Source organism: Mustela erminea, chromosome 4 (assembly GCF_009829155.1).
Source record: "Mustela erminea isolate mMusErm1 chromosome 4, mMusErm1.Pri, whole genome shotgun sequence".
Classification (NCBI taxonomy): Eukaryota; Metazoa; Chordata; class Mammalia; order Carnivora; family Mustelidae; genus Mustela; species Mustela erminea.
The window spans coordinates 57,265,378-57,285,209 of record NC_045617.1 but is presented as its reverse complement, the minus strand read 5'-3'; positions in this window follow the sequence as shown (position 1 = coordinate 57,285,209).

The following is a 19,832-nucleotide window of genomic DNA, read 5'->3' as shown; positions in this document are numbered from 1 at the left end:
GACAAAATACAGCCATTCCTGATTAAAATTCTTCAAAGTGTAGGGATAAAGGGAACATTCCTCAACTTCATAAAATCTATGAAAAACCCACAGCAAATATCATTCTCAATGAGGAAAACTGACAACCTTCCTTATGGGATCAGGAACATGACAAGGATGTCCACTGGTGCCACTGTTGTTCAACATAGTACTAGAAGTCCTGGCAACAACAATCAGAAAACACAGAGAAATAAAAGGTATTCAAAGTGTCAATTCCATACTTTATATGGAAACCCCAAAAGACTCTATCCCCAAACTATTAGAACTTATATAGAAATTCAGTAATGTGGCAGGATACAAAATCATTGTACATAAATCAGTTGCTTCCTTATACACTAATAATGAAAATACAGAAAAGAAAATTAGAGAATCAATTCCATTTACTATAGCACCAAGAACTATAGGATTCCTGGGAATAAACCTAACCAAAGAGGTAAAGGATCTGTACTTGAGGAACTACAGAACACTCATGAAAGAAATTGAAGAAGACACAAAAAGATGGAAAAGCATTCCATGTTCATGGATTGGAAGAATAAACATTATTAAAATGTCTATACTGCCTAGAGCAATCTATACTTTCAATGCCATCCCGATCAAAATTCCACCACCATTTTTCAGAGAACTAGAACAAATAATCCTAAAATTTGTATGGAACCAGAAGAGACCCCAAATTGCTAAGGAAATGTTGAAAAAGAAAAACAAAACTGGGGTCATCATGTTCCCTGATTTCAGGCTTTACTACAAAGCTGTGATCACCAAGACAGTATGGTACTGGAACAAAAAAAGACACACAGACCAGTGGAACAGAGTAGAGAGCCCAAATATGGACCCATAACTCTATGGTCAACTAATCTTTGACAAAGCAGGAAAAAATATACAGTGGAAAAAAGACAATTACTTCAATAAATAGTGCTGGGAAAATTTGACAGCTATGTATACAAGAATGAAATTTGATCATTCTCTTACAACATACAGAAAGATAAACTCAAAATGGATAAAAGACCTCAGCATGAGGCAGGAATCTATCAAAATCCTAGAGGAGAACATAGGCAGTAACCTCTTCAACATCAGTCACAGCAACTTCTTTCAAGACATGTCTCCAAAGGCAAAGGAAACAAAAGCGAAAATGAACTTTTCAGACTTCATCAAGATCAAAAGCTTCTGCACAGCAAAGGAAAGAGTCAATGAAACAAAGAGGCAACCCACAGAATGGGAGAAGACATTCACAAATAACACTACAGACAAAAGGCTGATATCCAAGATCTATAAAGAACTCCTCAAACTTAACACTCAAAAAACAGATAATCATGTCAAAAATTGGGCAGAAGACATGAACAGACATTTATCCAAAGAAGACATATAAATGACTAACAGACACATGAAAAAATGTTCATCATCATTAGCCCTCAGGGAGATTCAAATCAAAACCACATTGAGATACCACCTTACAACAGTTAGAATGACCAAAATCAACAAGACAGGAAACAACAAGAGTTGAAGAGGATGTGGAGAAAGGGGAACCCTCTTACACTGTTGGTGGGAATGCAAGTTGGTGCAGCCTTTTTGGAAAACAGTTTGGAGATTCCTTAAGAAATTAAAAATAGAGCTATCCTATGACTCTGCAATTGCACTACTGGGTATTTACCCCAAAGATACAGGTGTGGGGAAAAGAAGGGCCATCTGTACCCCAATGTTCACAGCAGCAATGACCAAACTGTGGAAAGAGCCAAGATGCCCTTCAACAGAAGAATGGATAAAGAAGATGTGGTCCATATATACAATGGAGTATTATGCCTCCATCTGAAAGGATGAATACCCAACTTTTGTATCAACTTGGACGGGACTGGAGGAGATAATGCTGAGTGAAATAAGTCAAGCAGACAAAGTCAATTATCATATGGTTTCACTTACTTGTGAAGCGTAAGAAATAACATGGAGGACACTGGGAGACGGAGAGAAGTGAGTTGGGGAGAAATCAGAGGGGAAGACAAACCATGAGAGACTGAACACTGAGAAACAAACTGAGGGTTTTGGAGGGGAAGGGAGTGGGGGGGATTGGTGAGTCTGGTGGTGGGTGTTATAGAGAGCACGTATTGCATGGAGCACTAGGTGTGGTGCATAAACAATAAATCTTGGAACACTGAAAAAAATAAATAAATAAAATAAATAAATTTAAAAAGACTTTAAAAAATAAAAATAAAAAACTGAGCCATTTATAATTTTTCTGAATATTAAAAAATGTATGTTCACTTTGGAAATTTTAGGAAGTTATAAACAATAAATAGAAGTCATCAGGCATCTCATCATTTGGAGAGAGCAAGGATTAGAGTGTACAGATGTAGATACAGGCATAGAGAGATATATTTACATTCCTAGCCATAAAGATATTTTTGGGTGTCTATTCTCCAAATACATATACATGCAGATATGTAAAAAACAAAATTAGAGTAATTTTTTTAAAGATTTTATTTACTTATTTCACAGAGAGAAGAAAGAGCACAAGTAGGCAGAGCAGCAGGAAGAGGGAGAGGGAGAAACAGGCTCTCTGCCAAGCAGGGAGCCCGATGAGGTGTTCGAACCCAGGACACTGGAATCGTGACCTTAGCTGAAGGCACATGGTTAACCAAATGAGCCATGCAGACACCCCTAGAGTAATATTCTATATACAATTTTGTTCTGCTTTTTTTTATTAATGAGCACCTTTTTAGTTTTGATTTGAAAATAGCATTTCTCATTTTACTAACACAGCACTGGAAGAAAGCAAGTGGAGGGTGTGGAGGCACAGCCATGCCCAGTAAGGACATACAAACAGCAGTTATTATTACAAATTATAGCCCTGAGTCAGTCAAGCCCTAATAACTGAACTATCATTTTTTCTCCCACTCCCTGACTCACATATCTTCTCTTATTTATATAATAACAATTGGAACACTAAATGCATGTGAAGTACTTTCCAGCCCTTGGACCATTTATGAGGACCATGATTACCAAGAGACTAATTAAAAGTCTCCGTGCCAAACAGTGGCCCCAGTTTTTCTGTACACAAAAATCTGGTTGTTACTCATATGCAGAAAATCCTACTAGAGTCTGAAATTATACAGTTCTCCAGGAGCTTTTGATATAGCTGGATATCACACAAACACAAAAGAAGGATGAATATCATGCTAATTTAATGAGTTAAATAAATTAGTAGAGTAGCAGGTATAAAATAATAAGTTCACAAATTCAGGTGTGCAAAAAACAGCACATATCTTTCTTTTCTAGACCAACCCATTTCTGGCCCAGATTGAAAGGAAATTCAATTTGAGTCAATGCCAAGGGCTCATTTCCCTGAGTTGATAGAGCATCCAGGTCTGAGGAGGTCACAATCACCTGTCCACATGAGTTATTTTGAGACAACAGTCTACATGATTTCTTCAGGATGAAAGACCCTGACACTTTGATGGTCCGCTCGGCTTGGTAGTTTGGGGGGAGGCTGAGTTCTGAGACCACAGCTGCTTCCTTCTCTGGCATACGCAGAGCTACTTGTCTGTTCACTGCTGACCCTGGGATGTTGCCTGGGAATTGCTGCCCAGTCTCCACTCCCCTGTAAGTCTTTAGCTCTCTTCTCCTGTCCCATTGCAGAGAACACGCTTCACTTTCTCAGGCTTCCTCTCAAAGACCTTCTCTTTTCTTTCCTGCTACTCCAGCATACTAATATAATCAATTCCATGGATAAAGGTTTTACAAAATACAGGAAAAGCTGTTGTTTGAAGTTATTTAGCAGAGCTCATGGAAGAAATCATCCCAAATATGAGAGGGGTCTATCCATCTTGAACAAGCAGAAAAGAGTCAGGGCTTTCCAAGTAAGTGGAATTGTGAGTAAGGAGGTAGAGAGAAAATAGTCATATCCTAGTCAAGAAAGACCTGTAAAGACTGACTGGTTGGGAGTTCATAGAGTAGGGAGAGACCTATTTGGAGATGTAGTGGTCACTTTCTGGAAGGTATTAAAGGACAGATCATTGCTATTTTACTTGTTTTGAAAACAACAGAATGCATTAATGACATTTTTGAGGACTGGGACATGGAAAACACGATGAGATAGAGAATTATTGGCAAAGCTATCCTGGGATAATTGTTAGAGAAGACCTGTCTGAGGAACTGTGCATTGGGGTTGCACCATAAAGGGTGAGTCAAACCTTCCACTCATAATTGATTTCAGTATGGAGATTGATAAAGCCATTCAGGCACTAAGAGTGTATGAAAAGGTTTATTACTTACATAATGAGGCTTTTGAGGGAGAACCATAGATATCCAAGCCAGTTCAAATGACATGAGCATAAAGAGGGGCATGTGGCTTAGTTTTTTGTTGTGGTTAGGTGCTGGGGTTAGGGTGAGTGTTCCCATGAATGGGTTGGGTCTTGCATAATTTAAATTCCCACATGTACCTGTGTCAAGGGAGTGAGAGGGTAGACTTTCTTATTGGCTTTCCCAGAGGAGCAGGCTTGTAGCTATCTATGGTTAAGCATTAAACATGGAGACAGACTCTATTACAAGGCAATATTTCAGTTGGGACCTAAGGATGGAAGAGCCACGGGAAGAGCTGGAGGAAAAGAATCCCAGAGAGAGGGAATGTATGCAAAAAAATCCAAAGTTGTAAACGTTTCAGGAATAGAATGAAGCCAATGTGCATGGAACACAATGAGTAGAAGAAGATAAGAGTAGAGAGGCCAGAAGAGTTCCTCTCATGCAGGGCTTACTACTGGCTGTGAGTTTGGATTTGATGGCCAAAGCAACAGGAAGTCATTACAAGATGGCAGCTTGGAGAAGTCAGAATTTTACTGCAAGCCTGAGAAAACCTGAGATCTGGATATGGTACAAGAGGAAAAATAGAAAAATCAATAAAACATCTCTTATTTTTTTTTCCACTTAGATATTGTATACCCAAATAGACCTAATCCTCTTGCATCAAAGGGTTTAGCCTAAGGGCTTAAGACAGGCTTTGAATCCCTGCAGAAATCTCTCTACCCACCCCTAGCCTCACACCATGGTGCTGCATAAATCATTAAACACAAATGTAGAAAATAAGAAAAAAGTAAGTGATATAGAAAAGTAATAAACACATAACCATTCCTTCTTTAATGCTATTGAAAAGATGTACGGCAAGTTTCAGTCCAGCTCCATCAGTGTTTCTTTCTCCCTCCATGGTTACATGCCTTAGCTCCAGTCTATCAAGTATCCTTGGAGAAGAATGACTGGAAGTTAGAAGGAAGTTTCTGAAGCCCAAGATCAATAGCACGCACCTGCTAGAGAAAATCAAGTACCATCGCTTCTTTAGGAATGCTTGCAACAAAACCTGTATCACTTATTTTTGGCTAATATAGTTAGCCCTTGGTGATAGATGTGAAGTAGTCACCCATTTGTTTTCAAAAGCAATTGTTCAAAACCACTATTCCTTTAATAATAATATAATGTAATATTTTCCTGTTTATTTAATTTCTCATTTGGAGAAACATTTATGATTAGAATGATTTCTACAACCTTTGAAATGATTGCACTACACATTTCTTATTATCACAATATTACCTTTGTACCTGTGACTTAAGCGAGGCAATAGGAAGCCACTGAACATCAGCATTACATCCACCCATTTGTACCTGGAAATAGGTAGCAGCCTCCTCACTGATGGGGCATGCCCATCAGTGCCCATCCAAAGGCCATCCTGTGAATTTTGCCTTTGAAGGCAATTAATCTATTTGAGAAACAGCTATGTTTCTGACCTTGCAAACTTCATTTTTACTGATTGTGTCTCATTCTAGGCCTTAAATTAATCCTAAACACCATAAAATTTCAGAATTTCTATTCCACTAAAATAAAACTACATCAGTACCAAATTAGTTATCATTTTATGGTCAACTTCCTCTGTTGTTATTACCCAGAATCTTTTTTTTTTTTTAGCTATGTTTCAAAATTGTCAGTCATCAAGGAATACCCTGACAAACTGACATGTCTTGTGTGGGTTTTTATACTTGACTTAGGCAAATGAATTTAAAACCTCAGTTGTCCCAGGGTTACTGCTCAGAGCAAGCAGATATTTATGGAATGTGAACTTGGAGGTGACAAGAAGTGCCTCTCTTCTTGCTGGCCACAGCACTTTACACTTCCAACCAGCAGTCAGACCTGAACAAGGGTGTGGTAACCAAGCTCCTAAGGCACAAAATCTAAAGGGGCACTCACTGAGTAGTGCAAGTCCCTCTTTCGATTTTGCCATTTAGGCACCTGACCTACCTCGCCCTCTTCTAGGCCCTAAAGGCAGCGCATTAGGGATAAAGCTCAGAAGGACTCATTGTATGTGTCCTTTGTGTCCTATGTGTACAATTACATTCTCTAAATTCTCTAATAGTGTAACACCAGAAGACATGAGCAACCACCACGCAGAACTAGTTTATTAGACTAGAATCAAACTCACCAAAAAGATTCTCAGGAAAATGGGACCCTGAACAGGTAAGTTTTGAGAAATTAGAGGGCACTTGAGGTTTGGAAACTATGGCACTGCCCAAGGCACAGCATGTGACAGAAGAATCCTGATGACTATGGGGGAAGAGAGGTATGGGTGGGTACCGAAGGAGGAAGAGGAAAAATCATCCAGTCTCTCAAGAGGACACAAGCTCTGCAAAATCTGCTTCTGTATGGTGTGGATGTGTGTATGGGGGGTGGCGAGGGGGTTACTACATTGTAACTCATGTGATCATATATATATATGTATATAAATAAATATATATATATGTGCACTCATACATAAATACATAAAAGAGGTATAATGTCATATATGTAACTACTCATAGATATGAAGACTAAAACACATACACACAGGGTGTGCATGTGTATGTAGTGGAGTATGTTGATAGGAAGTCTTGTATGAAACTTGACAGGACCAACTAACATCAAAGCTGTGTTACATTCACATGGAAGGTGACCCACCTAACCAGCAGCCCTTTAAATTTGCCTGGAGCTTATTTCCGTGTTTGTGCCAAAGAAAGGCTTAATCACCACTGTTACCATAATATAAGCCTCAGGAAGCTTTCAGCTTCATCCCACCAATGACCATCTCTGTTCTGTTTGTTTTGATTTTTTAAGATTTTATTTATTTATTTATTTGAGAGAGAGAGAAAGAGAGAGAGCTGGGAAAGGGGAAGAGGGAGAGGGAAAGAGAATCCCAAGCAAACTCCCCACTGAGCACAGAGCTCTAGGCCAGGCTCCATCCCATGACCCTGAAATCATGACCTGAGCTGAAATCGAGAGTTGGACACTCAACCAACTGAGCCACCCAGGCACCTCCTGCTTACCCCATTTCTTAAGTATTAACCAGTAAAGGTTATTGAAGAGGAGCTGCTTTCATGTGGCCTGAGAGGAAGAGAGACAAAAACCATTACCAACACCCAAAACAGCAAAGAACATTCAGAAGATACTGCAGGCCACCCTTCAAAATGCAAGTCAACCTTTTGTTGTACACTCCAGTCAAAAGAAACTATTAAATTTCTTAAAAGAAGACTTTCTCTAAGGCGTTTTAGACCAGTGACTTTCAGCTGTTGCCTGGCAACAACCCTAAGGCGAAAGTAGCCTAAGGTCTGAAGAAATCTAGTAAATTAGGAAAGAAATGTGCCTGGTGCCTGTGTCAAAGTCATTCTGGTTTAGTAGTACAATAAAAGGACAGTGAAAATCCAATAAACAGAGTCTGGAATCTTTCTTAGAAATCACAAAACAGCAAGTTGACTTTGGCAAAGGGGAAACGTGCTCAAGACACTCCCTGTAAGCCCATCGTTTGTGAGTTAACATTGTCTCGGGCTCACGCCACCCTTCACAGGCGCCGTCTTAGAGCGTCTGCGGATGGTCAGGGAAATAGGTGCAGCAGGAGAGCCTCGGGAGCCATTTAACAGCACCCCGTGCACACAAGCTCTTCTCAAACACCGTGGTGACCCAGACACGGTTAACTGACTCATTGGAAGGTCAATAACTTTTCTTGACCAATCTATTTTTGAAAAGTTTCCTTAGACTACTCTTCCTTGAGAACTGGAATTGTTTCTAGATAACTTTCAAACATTTGTCGTCCATCTCCTATACCCTCTACCCTCTCTTAAATGGGCTGATTAACACAAGCTACTACAACACAGAACCCCCCAACTTGGATGACTTGAAACAACAAAGGTTTATCTCTCGCTTAGGTAAAGTCCAATCCAAACTGACCAGCCAGATCCATCATGGAGCTAAACCATCTAGAACATGCTGCCAAGACAGGATAAAAGAAATTGGTGGGAGCAGACAGATTCTTATTGTTTGTGTCTGCAAAAGGAACCAAGACATCTGCTCCTAGCTCATTGGTCAGAACTAGCCACAGGCCCACAACAAAACTGCAGGGGAGCCTAAAAAATGTAAGAAAATACATGAGACTTAGTGGGTGCTGTATCTGCCACATCCTGGTTCCCCAGCCAAGCACCCGGACTGGAAGATGAGGCAGATACCATGATTTGATCCAACATGAGGCTATTGAATCCTAAAGCCAGATCATGCCAAGGAATGTGCCTGTGCTTCTATGATCATACAGAGAGAGCCCAATGGTCATCCCCCAGAGTCTGACATCTGGCCCCCCATTCTCTATGCAGTGCCCAGAATGGTGAATTTCCCCCACTATAGGCTGGATATTTAAAGAGCCTAGTGGTATGGCCACTCACCCTTGTTGTCAACTAGAAGCACTTCATATTTGTACTCCAGACTTAGAGATCAAGAATGTGACAGCATGAGGGAAGGCTGCCACATAATTAATGTCATTTTATGTTTATTAAGATTGCATTAATTAAACTTGTTATTATAGCTCTATAATAAATATACCTGTTCTGCATTTCAGATTTTCCCAGGGGGCTAAGAATGAGATAATTTCCAGGAAATGGACTTCTCCTACAGGCCAAAACTCCTTGTTTTGTCATCTTACTCACAAACAGGAATCTGAAACTCAGAGACCGAGTGACCTATCTGTGCTTACATGACCTGTAAATGCAAAGCCAGAACAGGAGCCCAGATCTGTGACTCCCAATCCAGTGCAAGGTGCTTTGTTAAGGGCTTGCCAAGAACTAGATTCCAATCTCCTCCATGCTTTCTTTCTCTTTTCAAATGTCAGAATACCCACCTGACACTGCAGGGAAGAAAAAGATGGACAGCCAGGTTCTTGCTGATAATAGCACCTGTGGTGTCTCCTCCAGCCAAATAATAGGCAGCGGCAAATGCACATTTAAATCATGCAGAAATTAGCGGCATGATGAGGACAGTAAGAGTCCTCTGATGGAATAATTACTTCCCCCTGGGGTGTTCAAGCAGCTCCAGTGTTCTGGCGCCCAGACTATAAATGAGTTTGCACTGGAGGTATCAACGTAGCCAGTACAATGGAATTGAAGGGGGAGGAGGCAGCCACAGGCATGGAGTTTTCAAAACCAAGTGATATATGAGTTGCTGAAATGCTGTTCAGGAAAATTTACACCTCTTTAAAAGCTTTACACTTTGAAAAGGAAAAGGCAAAATGGCACTTCAGCATTGACTCTATCCTGACTCCTGCAAGGTTGGTGTAGTCAACATCTACTTTTGTAATAATAGCCTAGACAGATATTAAAAACCACACACCTGGTTAAGCAGCATGAATTTTACAAACATGTTTTGCTCTTTAGTCATACTAGAATCATTCTACTGTACTATCTAGGCAATCCATGATAATGTGAAGGGACGGACTGTTCAAGAACATTCAAGGGACCTCATAACCCTTTCCCCAACCCTGGCATGCTACCCACTGGCAGAATCAAGCATCACATTATGGAAAGTTCCTGATAAAACCAGAAAACTCATGCACCCTAGTGGCAATGGCAAATGCACTGGATTGATTTTCATTCATTTCTAGAATGATCAAGAAGTTACGTGAGATTGTAAGAGTATTATGTAAATATAATAGATGAAAATCTATGTCCCATTTCAAAGCACATATTCAAATGCATTGTTTAAAAGCCCCCTTTGGGGATGCCTGGGTCGCTCAGTCAGTTAAGCCACTGTCTTCAGCTCAGGTCATGATCCCAGGGTGCTGGGATCGAGTCCCGCATCGGGCTCCTTGCTCGGGAGAGAGCATGCTTCTCTCTCCGCCTCTGCCTGCCTCTCTGCCTGCTTATATGCACTCTCGCTCTCTCTCTCTGACGAATAAATAAATAAATAAAATCTTTTTTTTAAAAAAAAGCCCCCTTTGACTTAGGTAGTTTCTGACTTTTTTATGCAGAGTAATAATTATTTACATTTGATAGTTTTTACACTTACACAGATTTTAATTGTATCTTGCTTGAGCCTCATACAGTGCTTGTAAAGTAAAGTGGACAGATATTATTATCTCCACATTTTAAAATGAAGAAATGTGAGGTTCAGAGAAGTTATGTGCTTTCCCCAAAATCACACAGCTAGCAGGAAATAAAGCTACTATTCTTAGCCAAGGCTTACCTCCTGCTTCTTCTCCAAAGGCTGTAGGCCAGATTAATCTCATCATCCCAATATTTACCAGCCAGATTCTTTTTTTTTTTTTAAGATTTATTTATTTATTTGAGAGAGAGAGAGCGCGCAAGATGAGGGAAGAGACAGAGGGAAAGGGAGAATCAGGCTCCCTGCATAGCACAGAGTCGACACAGGGCTCCAACCCAGGATCCTGGGATCATGACCTAAGCCAAAGGCAGATACTTAACCAACTGAGCCACCCAGGCATCCTGCATTTTTTATAATACTTCCAGAAGCACACGCTGTATCTACAGTTTCTGGTACTTCCCAGAGGACATCTGAAAACAGGATGATTGAAGATATAGGCTACGAGCCTGGAATCTGTGGGCATTTGGGAGCTGGATCTGTGGATCCCCTTACACTTCTACAAAACATTATGTGTGGATTCATTTTTCCAGAGAGAGGGTCTGTAGCTCTCAAAACTCTTCAAAAAATTAAGAGTCACTAAATAAAAAGTAATAAGAATGTCCTAAAAGAGTGTTTCTTAATCTTATAAACCTTCTTCTCTTTCATTTGCATAAAAATCCAATGCCCTTCTTTAAAACTATTTAAAAATCAAAATAAGTAAAAATCACCAAAAAAGAAACCACAAATAGGACATAGATCTGCTTTGTTTTTAAACTATACATTATCTTATTGTCCAAAGATTTTAATATACTCTGGCTTTCCATTCCCTCCTATCCCACAATTCCCACCCTGGAAGACTGTCTCCCCAGGCTGATTAAAAATACTTCTCCAGGGGCGCCTGTGTGGCGCAGTCCATTAAGTGTCTAACTCTTGATTTTGGCTCAGGCCATGATCTCAGGATCATGAGCTGGAACCCTTAAGGTTCTCTCTTTTCCTCTGGCTGTCCTCCTACCCCATACCCCCACTTCTCCCACACCCCCAGCCCCACTCACACGCTTTCTTGCTCTCTCTCAAACACACACACACACACACACACACACACACACCCCAAAACAAAAAAAAAAAAACTGTTCTTCAGAAGCAATGTTACAAGGAGAGTGGAAAGAATCAGCCCCTGGTGTTGGATTTCTGGGGAAGGCCTACCTCTTCTGCACTTCCTTCACCTTTTGTTGTTCAATTAATGAGAGATTTATAGGAGAGTCTAGGGGTCAGATTTCAGGGGCAAGAAATACTATCATTAGGACAACACAGTAGCATTTTTTTCCCAATTTATACAATATCCCAAAGTACAAATCTGGCAGTTTAAAAGCCAATGAACAGGAATAAATAGCAACTTTTTCTTAAAAACAACTTTATTGAGATATAATTGATATAAACTTCACATACTGAAATGTATAATTTTTTTTTTATTTGTTTATTTGACAGCTAGAGAGAGAGCACAAGTAAGCAGAGTGGCAGGGAGAGGGGGAGAGAGAGAAGCAGGCTCTCTGCTGAGAGCCTGATGCAGGGCTCGATCCCAGGACCCTGGAATCATGACCCGAGCCGAAGGCAGCCGCTTAACCAACTGAGCCACCGGGGCGCCCCTGAAATGTATAATTTGATTAAGTTTTGATTCATGTAAACTCTGTGAAATTATCACCACAATCAAGAACATACCCATTAACCTCCCAAATTTCCTCATTCCCCTTCATAATCTATTTCTCCTACTCTGATCCCCATTCTCAGGCAATCACTCATTCATTTTTTATTTGCATTTTCTAGAGTTTTATATAAATGGAATCAGTCACATACAATGTACTTTTTTTTTGTCTGGTTTCATGTGCTGAGCATGATGATGATTTTGAGTCATTGCGTATATCAGCCGACCATTCTTTCATTGACCTGTTGGTGGATAGGGTTGTTTGGGTTATTTCCATTGGAAATATAGTATTATATTGGGTTATTTCCAGTTTAGAGCTATTACAAATAAAACTGTATGAATGGGGTGCCTGGGTGGCTCAGTGGATTAAGCCTCTGCCTTCAGCTTGGGTCATGATCTCACGGTCCTGGGATCGAGCCCCGAAATGGGCTCTCCGTTCAGCAGGGAGCCTGCTTCTCTATCTCTCTCTCTCTCTGCCTGCCTGTCTGCCCACTTGTAAATAAAAATAAAATGTTTTTTTAAAAAACTGTATGGATGTCTTTGTATAGCTATATGTTTTCATTTCTCCTGGGTAATATGTGGGAGTGGAAAGGCTGGATCACAGGGTAGGTGTTAGGTTTCAAATTTTAAGGCAGCACCAAATTGTTTCCTAAAGGGTGTGCACCACTTATATTCCCAGCACCATTCTATGAAAGTTCCATTTCTTCCGCATATTCTCCAGTATTTGGTATGGTCAATCTTTTTAAGTTCAGCCATCCTAATAGGTGTATAGCAATATTTTATTAGGGTTTTAATTTGCATTTCCTTAATGGCAAATGATGCTCAGCATCTTTTCCTGTGTTGATGTGCCCTGTCTTTGATGAAATGTCTGTTCAAAACTTGCACATTTTTTTATTGAGTTGCTTACTTTTTATTATGTGTTGAGTTCTTTACATGTCCTGGGTGGAAGTCCTGTATCATATATATCATTTGAAAATATTTTCTCCCACTCTATGACTTATATCTTTATACTCTTAAAAGTGTCTTTCAAACGCAGAAGTTTTAAATTTTGATTAAATCCAATTTCTTATTTTATGGATCGTGCATATGGTGTCATATCTAAGGAAACTTTGCCTAACTCAATATCACAATAATTTTTTCCCAATGTTTTCTTCTAGCGAGTTTTAGATGTTCAGAATTTCTTTAGCATATTATCTAATTTTTAGTTAATTTCTTATATGGTGTGAGCTATAAGTCAAAGATTTTTTGTTGTTATTGTGGGGCTTTTTTGCCCCTAGACATCCAACTGTTCTGGCACTATTTGTGGCAAAGACCATACTTTCTCTCCTGAATCACCTGTGTACACTGTTGAAGATCAGTTGTCATAGATATGTTAGTCTAATTCTGGACAACTATTCTGGTCCATTGATTTGTCCATCCATCTCTATGCCAATAATACACTGTCTTGATAACTGTGGCTTTATAGTAAGCATTTTCTGTAGAAAACAACTGTGAAGACATCTGGCCCTGGAGTTGCCTTGTGGGAAAATTTCTATCTACAAAATTTTGTTAACTGATAAAGGACTACTCAGATTTTCTATTTCTTGCATGAACTTTGGTATTCTTACAAGAACTTTGGTAGTCTGTCTTTTAAGAAACTCATCCTTATTTGTCAACTTATGTTGTTTTCTTATTATCCTTCTAATATCTGTAGAATTTATAATTATCCACCATTCTCACTCCTGATCTAATTGGTTCCTTCTCCCTGCCTCCCACCCCGATCACTGGCTAGAGATTTATCAATTTCATTGACCTTCTCTTTTTTTTTTTTTTTCATTGACCTTCTCAAAGAAACAATTTTGGTGTAATTATTTTTTCTGTATGATATTTCTGTTTTCTATGTCATTGATTTCCAATATAATACTATTATTTCCTTTCTTCTAGTATTTAGGCCTAATTTTCTTTCATTTTTTTTTTTTCTTAGAGTGTAAGCTGATGTCATTGATTTGGGATCCTCTTTTCTAACACTGGCATTTAGTATTATTTATTTCCTGTGAACTATGACTTCAGAGACATTCCACAAATCTGGTATGCAGAATTTGATTTTCACTGAGTTCAAGTTGTTTATTGAGACTCTTCTTATGGCCCAGAATGTGGTCTGCCTTGGCAAATGATTCATGTGCACTTGAAAAGAATATGATTTCTATTTTGGGGTGGAATAATCTATAAATGTCAGTTGGCTCAAGTTGGTGGCATTGTTTATGTTTTCTACATTCTTGTTGATTTTCTGACTACTGGATCAATTATCAAGAGAGACTGAAATCTCCAATTATAATTGTGGATTTGTTTGTTTCTTCTTGCAATCCTATTAGCTTTCTCTTAATGTATTTTGAACCTCTATTTTTAGATCCATTAAACATTAAGGATTGTAATGTCTTCTTGATCCATCTACCCTTTTATAATTATGAAATGACCTTATTTATCCCTCATAATATTCCTGGCTCTAATATCTACTTCGATAAAATACAGCCATTACAGTTTTCTTTCAGCTTTCTTTGGTAGTGTTAGAATGGTATACATTTCATATTTTAACTTTTTACTTAGGAGTGTCTTCAAATTTAAAGTACCTTCCTTCTAGGCAGCTTACAATTGGGTCTGACAATGTGTGCCCTTTAATGGAATATTTAGACCCTTTACATTTGTTGTGCTTATGAATATGGCTATGTTTACTATTGCTATTTGTGGGGGGGTTTTTGTTGGTTTTGGGGTTTTTTGTTTTTTGGGGTTTTTTGGGTTTTGTTTTGTTTTGTTTTGTTTTGTTTTTTTGCCACATGTGTTTCCTTTGTCTTTTTCTTCTAACTTTTGGATTAATTGAATTTTATTTTCAATTTATTTCATCTTGTGGCTTTTTAGCAGTAACTCTCTGTACTGTTACTTTAGTGATTACTTTAGGTTTATAGTAGAAACCTCTAACTTACAACAGTCCATATTTAGATGATATTATACCACTTCACAATAATATAATAACCTTATAGTATACTTCCATTTTTTTTGTCTTGGTCTTTGAGATTTGTACTTAAACCATAGAACACATTGTTATTATTTCTGTTTGAAGAGTCATTTTTTTCAAAAATATTTTAATAATAAAAATGTCTTATAAATTTTCCCATGTAGGGAAAAATTTTATTTCTCTTTATTCCTGGTTAGATCCGATTTTCCATTTGGTATCATTGTCTAAGGGATGTTCTTCAACATTTCACATAGTGTAAGTCTGCTATATGACTATGATATATATCATCATTTTTTAGTTTTGTTTTGGCATACAATTAAGTTACTTGGAAAGAGTTTGATCTTTTTTGAGTCTTGCATTTAAAATATATTAAGCAGGACCAGAGTACACATTAGCTAAAGCTAATTTTGCCTCAATCATAATGCAAAGTCCTTTTACATACTTAACAAAATTTTCCATAAATTAGATTTTCCAGACTGGTTGGTAGGAATAGGCACAATTTCCAGGCCTGTGTGAATGCTGGGAACTTTCAAATCTCTTCCTTTTTTTTTTTTCCTCTCAGTCTAGTTCTCACCTCTTCAGGACTCTGTCCTGCAAACTCTAGCTGCTTTCATCAACCCAAACCCTCAGGGAGTCTCCTCAGGGAATAACCTAGATTTCCCCTCCCTGGGAGCAGGCTGGAATTTCTTGCTAGAGGGTAAGCTGGGACAGTCACTGGGCTCCAGTCACTTGTCTCTCATCACTCAAGGTCTTTTATTGCTTGATGCATTGTGTCTTAAAAATCTTTCTCTTATATATTTTGTCCAGTGTTTTGCTTGTTGAATGTGGGATACGAAATCTTTTTCCTGTTACATCATCTTCACAATCCTTTAAAAAAAAAAACAAAACTTGTCTTTTAAAAATTAATATAGAGATCTTATTCTTTTTTTAAAAGATTTTATTTATTTATTTGACAGACAGAGATCACAAGTAGGCAGAGAGGCAGGCAGAAGAGAGAGAGGAAGGGAAGCGGGCTCCCTGCTGAGCAGAGAGCCAGATGCAGGGCTTGATCCCAGAACCCTAGGATCATGACCTGAGCCTAAGGCAGAGGCTTCAACCCACTGAGCCACCCAGGCGCCCCTAGAGATCCTATTCTTTTTACTATTTTTCTGAGCTAAACTTTGGCACTCAGGGAGGAAGCAAGCAGCACACAGGAATAATGGCATTGTGCTCTCAAATACCAAAATACACCGTCAGAATTATTTATGCCTTGAAATTACATGACTGCTCTTTGTCATTGAGTCTATAGCCCAGACATCTATTTTTTGAGCAGTGTTAATATGAACAAAGAGAATAGTGAATATCACTATATTTGAAAATAAAGAAATATGGTAAGTCATACACAAGATATACACTCAAAGATGCATTCCTTTATTTTGATCTTTATATATTGTGGAGATGATTATGTGTCCCCCCAAATTATCTTTCCTATTCATTAGTTTTGTTAAATTTAAAGACATAATTGACTTTATTCATAAATCCATGAATTGGGCAGCACACCATCCAGCATGTAGAAAGAGCTCCCGTTCCTATTTATTAATAGCAATTTCTAACCCAAACCCAACCTTCAAAGAAAAAAATTTTAGAACTTAACATAATAGAAATAATTCTAGATATATCCCCAATCCAAAGAAATGCATATTTCCCACCTTATCTAAAACAAAACTTCAAATGAATTCTGATGGTCCTTAATGCTAATCTGCTTAAGAGTACTCAATAATTAATATAATCTCTATCTTTTTGTAGTATGGCTTCCAAGCTGACTACAACATTACCAAAAACTTCCTAATTGCCAAATCCAGTGAATGCTATTGGGGTTGGATTTTTTTTATATTTCCTTTTACACCTGACCTCTTTCAAGTATTTGAAAACTCTTCTTGAAATGTTCTTATTTCAATCACTTCACTAGTTCACCCTCATAACATCTCCCCTAGATTCATGCAATAGCTGTGGAATTATGGAAAACATGCAGTAATTTGTAGGAGCACAATATAACAAAATATAAAAACAGCCGAATCAGGGATGCCCCATTTGAAAGAAACATTCTCATTTTACTATGCTGTTCTTATGATTAATGAGAAAAGTAAACCCGATACATGTTTCTATTTTGTACTCATTTTATTCAATAAAGAACTGCATTGCACATGGCTCAGAATATATGAATTACTAATATGCCTCGAAGTGTTATTCCTCATGCAGAGAGAGGAAGAGTGATTGCTGATGTTTACTCTCACATACACACTTTATAATCCACAACAGAGGACAAAATATTGAGAAACAAGTTGCACAAGAGTGAAAAATATCCTCTGCCCAGACTGCTGTGTTTATTCTCCTGCTGTGATCCATTAGTAAACAGCTGTTCCTTGACTTCTGTAGATAAGAATTCTCTCAGTACAGCAAGTTGGGAAAGAAGAGACTCATTTTTTTTCGAACAGGTGAAGCCAGGGACAAAACATGATTTGCAATTCCTTGGATGTATCACACAAATTGAGTACCTAATTCATATATTCTAATTGTCATTACTGAACATAATTCTCACTTTACCCAAGTCTTACATCATTCCCAAGAGGAGAAAAAAATTAAAAAACACAAGAATTTAGGTTAAAGGAATATTTGATGAGATATAAAACATAACAAAATATCTAAAACTTTGAAGAGTATGCCATTTGAAGAGAATCCATCCTATTCTCTATGAGTCAATTTATCAAAAGATTTGAAAATGAAAACTCAATGTTGGTGACATCTCCTAAACAAAACCTCTGAATTAAATATAAGTTATGTACGCACAAATCAGAGAGTAATTTGCTTGGAAAATCACTTACATATTTAGCTGCCATTCACTCAACTACAAAATATATTAAGGGCATGCTTCTCAGTTGCTGACAATGAACACCAAAGACCTCAGAATACGTTTCCCTGATGAATCACAATGAATTACACAGACAACTACAGTGTCTTAATAATGTGTGTTCAGTGCCAAATACAGGATTTGTAGACCTCATTGAGTATAGTATTGGCATGTTTATCTTCTGGTAAAAAAATATATAATGTGTTTTAACATTCCTTAATATTGGAAAGAACCTAATAAAAACTATGAGTGCTATAGGGAAATAAATTAATTTTACTTAAAGGCCTATTGATTCTTCTTTTAATAAGAATGGACAAATCATACAATTTATGAATAATTCCTTAGAGAACAGAATTAAAATTCCTCATGTGGAACATGCTTAACTTGGATAATTAAGTTATTTTTAAGAAATGCCCTTCAGGAAACTTTATTCTAGTTTCATTAGTAATCCCAAAGTTAATTCAAAGGTAATTCAAATTTGGGCAAATTATTAAGGAAAATTTTAATGTTTGAAAATTTAGTGAAAATCATATTAATTAGCACTCATTGTTCTAAATTGTTTTTCTTTGGTATTATAAATGAATACAAACATTTCCACTTTTCTGATAAAAAAAAAATCATCACCAATTAAGTCATTCATTCACTTACCAAACTATTTTTGAGCACTTAGCATATGCCAGGAGTAATGCAAGATGACTAAAATATACTCTAGGACTTGTGTTTTGTACTCCGCAAACTTATACTTCTAGTATCAGAGGAAAACAAACAGATAAAGACTCAGGAACAATATATTGTGACAAAGAGATGGATCAGGTCCATCAGGATACAGGATACATTGTTGTTCTGCAGAAATAACCCAAGTTTCCAAGTTTCTGGAATGTGTGGGACAGTCTGGAGGTGGTTTACAAAAGCAGCTGCAACCGTGAGAGTAGGGACGAATTAGAGCTACCTTGAAGTGGCTGTTGGTAAGGAAAGTATAATTTAAGGTGCTACTGGACAGAGCATTTCACTCTAACTTCTCATTTACATATATGCTTGCTTCCATAAAATAACAGATACTTCATTTATGGAATCCAATAGAAGCTGAATACCATTGCTGGGGTTGATATGCAGGTGACCAGAGAACAGCAAAGCAGAATATATAAAGCAGCAGCAGGACAGAGGACTTTGTAAGAGATATGTTTAATGGGGCTTTGTCTGGGGCATGATGTGCAGCATGTGACTGTCATCTTTTCCAGTGCCTCCATAAATCTTAAGTAGAGACTACAAAACTAAGAAGAAGAGAATGATGATGAATGGTAAGTGGAATTGGATTTTATGTGAAAACCAATAAAGGGTCTGAGTTACATGTACCGATAGGTGTTAGGCCAAAAGAGGATCAGCGTGAATGGATGAGAAGATCACTAAGATTTGGGCTGCTCATGAAATGCACGGTCACTGTACCATTCAAATTTTAAAAGAAAGAAATGAGACAGAAGCAAAATAAAACTTGGAAAAAATAATCCCAACATCCAATTTCAGTTCTGACATGACATGCTTAGAAACTGTCAATGCCATTCTTAACTTAAGAAAAAACACTAAACAAACTGAAAATCAATGACCTCCATCAGAAAATTGAGGTCATAAGGCAAATTCAAATGCTGAAATTTGGAGAGACAGGAAAATACAGAAAACCACAGCCAACACCTATTTATCCAGCAGAGAAGTTGCTGGAGCCATACACTGTAGGTACACAAAATTGGCAAATTTGACAAATTGTTGGAGTCTGGGTGTGGATTTGAATGAGAATGAGAAACTCCTGGGGGCCACAATCTTTGAGA